Source organism: Macadamia integrifolia, unplaced genomic scaffold (assembly GCF_013358625.1).
Source record: "Macadamia integrifolia cultivar HAES 741 unplaced genomic scaffold, SCU_Mint_v3 scaffold448, whole genome shotgun sequence".
NCBI classification, from domain to species: domain Eukaryota; kingdom Viridiplantae; phylum Streptophyta; class Magnoliopsida; order Proteales; family Proteaceae; genus Macadamia; species Macadamia integrifolia.
The window spans coordinates 182,891-188,156 of record NW_024870451.1 but is presented as its reverse complement, the minus strand read 5'-3'; the positions used below and the strand labels follow the sequence as shown (position 1 = coordinate 188,156).

The 5,266-nt window shown below is 44.1% G+C and overlaps 1 pseudogene; it reads left to right on the top strand.

Moving 5' to 3' along the window:
- The first annotated feature begins 238 nt into the window (after nucleotides 1-238).
- On the top strand, nucleotides 239-4,949 carry LOC122068634 (annotated as a pseudogene).
- Nucleotides 4,950-5,266: the final 317 nt, after the last annotated feature.

Below are 5,266 nucleotides of genomic sequence, written 5' to 3'. Positions count from 1 at the left end.
CAATCCCCTATATTTATCAATTATTAATATATTTTTGGGAAAATTACGTGATTATCCACTATTTGGTTTACTTTTACAGAAATACCTATGTTGGGTTTGACTCAACAGATTTATCCAAAAAGACTTTGTGTATTACAAAAATGACCAAAACAATGACAGTCGTACGCCTTCACTAGTATGTCTACAAGTTGGGCATGTATCATCTTCCCTTCGGTAAAAAATTTCTGATTTCCATTCTATGCTACTTCCATCATTAAGCGCATCCCTACGAGTCGATTTAGACGTTCGTATAGGTGAGATCTCAATCTCTTCCATTAATAGTGTATGAGATAGTTCATCAAGGCTCAACAAAGATCCTCTCTTAAATTGAGCCGAAGTTGGGGTGATTTCCGCCATGAAAATGCTTGGGATATGATCGGTTGGTCTATCGCTCTCTCTTGAAAAAGGATTACCTTTAGGGAGCAGTCTCGGATCCAGTGCATGCAAGTGTCACCACTATAGTTGTTGTGAATGAGATTTTTGGTCGAGTCAAGCTCAGATCTTGTTGTCGCAGGGCTGGAATCGGAGGCTAAGGTCTCAGATTACCATACCGATAACATAGCATGAGCGATCATGGGTGGGTTTGTACTGATCTGGTGCTATGAGCTGCTTGATTTGATCAGATTGAGTTTTCCATTCAGTAAGGAGCTGTCTTTTGTTCTCGTCACTCCTGAATTTGAAGCTTAGACAAAGAAGATGAGGAATGCGTTGCCAACAGAGATTGAGATGTCACATCATATATGGAATTGTAGCCAAGCAGGGGTGCTTATGGTGTCTGTGTTGCAGGGGGATTTGAAAGTATTAGGGTCGGCATTGTAGTCGGATAACATTGCAGAGCCAAAAGGAGCACCTCTGATTCCTGGGATGGAAGCTGTGAAGAAGGTTGCAATTGATGCGGGAGCATTTGGGTGTACAATTAGTGGCACAGGGCCTACAATAGTTGCAGTGATGGATAATGAGAAGGGGAAAGAGATTGGGTATCGAATGGTGGAAGGATTCATTAATGAAGGAGGTTTGAAGGCATCTGTAATAATTTGGAGACTTGATCGGGTTAGTACCAGAATTGAAGCTGAACATCTGAAGTTAAAGAGCCGATTGTAGAAAAGTATAGAATAAAAATCAGGGATTTTTTTACCAATTGGAAGATGTACATATCTAACTCATAGGCGTTTGTACGACTGTTGCTGTTTTGGTCATTTTTGTAATACATAAAGTTTTCTTGGATAAATCTGTTGAGTCAAACCCAATGTGGGTATTTCTGTAAAAGTAAACCCAATAGTAAGTAATCACGTAATTTTCCCTATATTTTTTAGAATACCCCCAAATGGAAGAAAGCCTCTTTGAAATAGAACCCCAGATGTCTTTAAGTGGGGATGTTGTGGCGTGAGACCCATGGATGCCCAAAGAGGGATAGATTTTGGCCATTATTGCTACAACCTCCGGAAAGCGATGATTAAAAAGCCTTTTGAGGAGAAAAATAGGAAAGACCTTACTTGGGCTGAGGGAGCTCGCAAGGAGGCCTCTAATGGCCAGCTTCAACAATGTTGGAAAAAGCATAAGCAAGAGGGCAACGAGCATCACGTAAAAGGGCTTCTCAGAGGACTTCCCTCCTCAGATTACCATGGTGGCTAGTGGGTCAATGCAGCCCACCACCCTGAGTTCTAGGGCCTTGAAGTCTTCTGATGCTACCGATGTCCCTATGTCCCTATGTTAAAGAGAAAGTAGCCCACAAGGCCTTGAAGAAGTCGTATAAGGATGACTCGAAGTCTTGCTCTTAGGATCTTGTAAACTACTCAAAGGTTTAGGTCAAAGATTCTGCCTTTGAGTGTGCGGAGGTGGCGAAGAAGTTTGTGCGCAAGTGTCCTCACCTGAGGGACCAAGTTTATGGAGCATATCTCAAGTACGAGACTTTGTTGGAGATGGGTTATTCCCTTCTGGCCAGGGTAAGTTGTTATTGGGATTTTTTTATTTTCTTTCTCAATTTTGATTGCATAATTCTTTTTCTTACAAGGGCAAGTTCCCCTCGGTGAGGCACTTATGTGCCTCGAGCATTTCCACGATCTCAGTGAGGTATTGAAAGAGAGGTTGGAAAAGCCGATAAGGAGAAGAAGAAGTTGGCAACGGAGAAGAATAAGGCCGAGGAGAGGGCAAACTCAAAGGAGGCTGACTATCGTGCTCTTCAATAGATGTACCAAGCATTGGAGTCGTCCTCACTAAACCTCAGGAAGGAGGTCTTCAAGTCAAGGGAGGATCCGGAGATCGCAAATCAAAAACTACAATTTCCCTGAACAAGGCCATGAAATTAGTCGTGGAAGTTTGCATCAAGACCGAGGAACGGTTGAGAAGGCTGCTACCGAGGAGTCCACCTGATAAGGTTGTAAGCTTTCAAGGATGACCTTGGATGAAGCGTCAAGTCATACTTGATAAAGTTGTAAGCTTTCAGGAAGGAGGTCGTGAAGATGCACCCAGACTTACTTTAGTGCATTGGAGGAGGACTTTGCTCGCTTCTAAGAGTTCGACTTGGAGGGATCTGCCCCTCACGGCACTGCATCAACCTCTGAGAGGCCGTAGTCTCCAACTATCAACACAGTTAGAGTCCTCCTCTACCTCAAAAACCTCTCCTACAAAATAGAAGTCTCATTGGATAGCAACACTAGAGATCGACTCTCATTCGAAGTCTCTCTCTTAGGATATTAGAGTCCTATTGTAACTGTCACATGTGATATTAGAGTCCTATTGTAACTGTCTCTTTTGTATTAGAGTTGGAGTACACTTCCACATTTGAAGGTCTATATAAGACGTGTACCTCCAAGTCATAAAACTGATCAATAAAGACTCAGTTTAAGATGGTATCAGCAGTCATACAAGCTCCATCGAGCTAACACATTCCTCTCCACGCTTTTCTCTCTCTTCATCACCCACTCCCTAACCCATGTTCCTCTCTCTTCTTTGCAAAAAAAAAAAAATCTTCCACTCACACTCCCTCTCTCACATCCCACATCTTCCTTCTTCTTTGCAAAAAAAAAAGACTCTCCTACTCCCACTCCCTCTCTCACATCCCACATCTTCCTTCTTCTTTGCAAAAAAAAAAAAGAAAAAACACATCAAGAAGAACCAGACAGTAGCTATCCTCCCCACCCCTCACCTCATGGCCACACAGATCAGCCCCAATACCACCATGGCCGACGCCCCACCACCTCCCCAATCCCTCTCTGACGCTCATCACTTTATCTCCCTCAAACTCACATCAAAAAATTGTGTTTTGGTGCACTCAAATTATGTTGTACCTCACAGGCCAATGCCTCCTTGACTATGTCACTAGTGACTTCTGTTGCCCTCAGGATCCCGTCAAGCCAAAACCTGGCATGAATAGGCTGCATCCATTATGAGTCTTTTCATTGCCTCCCTCTCTGATGAGGCCCTCTCTCTCGCAGTTGGACAGACCACTAGTAAGGAAATATGGGATGCCCTACATGCATCCTTCAGCTCTCCCTCTACCACATGGATCCTGTCTCTCAATGTCTCCCTTCAAAATCTGGTTCACAAACTAGATGAGACTATCACTCAGTTTCTCCATCGAGTAAAGTCCCTCTCTGATGAACTAGCAACTATAGGGAAGTCGCTACCTCAAGAAGATTTCAACATCCATGCCTTCCATGCTCTCAGAACTGACTACCAGGCCCTCGCCTCCATTATGATGGCACAAAAGGAGCCAATCTCCTATAATGATATGCATGGCCTTCTCATGAGCCATGAGACTCTGATCCAATCTCGTCTCCCCATCATCGATCCTGCAATCGAAGCCTCAGCTCATATTGCTCGTCAAAACCATAGACCACCCACTCAATCTAATGGTGGTCATGGTACTTCATCCTCAAGAGGCCATTGTCGTGGTGGAGGTTTTGAGCGCTCCAATGCCTTTGTCCACAATCCCTGCACAATATGTGGCCACACCAACCTTCAGACAGACACCTGCTACTATCGACAACAGAACACCACCAAACCATCCCTACTCCCTACCCCACACCATCCCTACCATCACCCTCCACACCCCCCCCAACGCCTACCACACTATGGCCTACCCCCCAACCCACCCTATGAACCCCACGCCTCCCCCACCTCAACCATTCCCCCACCATCCACAGACCTACACCACCTCTTGGATACCTGACACCAGTGCCACCCATCATGCCACCCCTGACCTCACTCAGTTCTCCACCTATGATCCATACACAGGTAACAACCAACTCTTAGTTGGTAATGGTAAGGGGCTTTCTATGTCTCATATTGGCAATACTTCCATTTCGTCTTCTTCTCGTTCTTTGTCTCTTTTTAATGTCTTACATGTTCCCTCCCTCACTTGTTCACTACTTTCTGTTCAACAGTTCTGTCGTGAAAATAACGTTTTCGTTGAATTTCATTCTTCTTATTTTTTTATGAAGGATCTGGAGACCAAACACATCCTCCTCACTGGACATAGCAAAAATGGCCTCTATTCTATTTCAGCACCACCTTCTGTTCACCTGGTCTCTGCTTCATCATACGGTCGTTGGCATCACCGTCTAAGGCATCCTCATGAAAGGGTTCTTCGCCTCATGCTTCTTGGTCATCAGCTCGTCAAGCCTCCTTCTTTTTGTTCTACTTACCAAATGGGCAAAGCTAGTCGTTTGTCGCTACGGGAAACTAGTTCTCATAGCTTTTCTTCTTTAGACCTAATTTTTAGTCATGTATGGGGTCCCCACCCCACTGTTTCTTCAAATGGGAACCACTACTTTATTATTTTTATTGATGACCACACTAAATATATTTGGTTTACAGCTTTAAAGTTAAAATCTGATGTTTACTTTGCTTTTCAAACCTTTCAGGCCCTGGTGGAACGTCAGTTCTCTTGCTCCATCAAGGCTATCTAAACTGATTAGGGTAGAGAATTCCTCACTCTTCCCACTTACTTTGCCAAGCTGGGCATTTAGCATAGACTCTCTTGCCCTCATACTCATGAGCAGCAAGGAACTGTTGAACGCCGTAACAGGCATATTGTTGAAACTGGGATTACCCTATTTTCTTAGGCTTCTGTTTCCCAAGCATATTGGGACTATGCCTTTGAAACCATGGTATTCCTTATCAACCACATGCCGTCCTCTGTCATTGGCAATAAATCCCCCCATCAGCTCGTCATAGGCAATTCCCTATACTACTTTTTCTCAAAATCTTTGGATGCCTTTGCTAC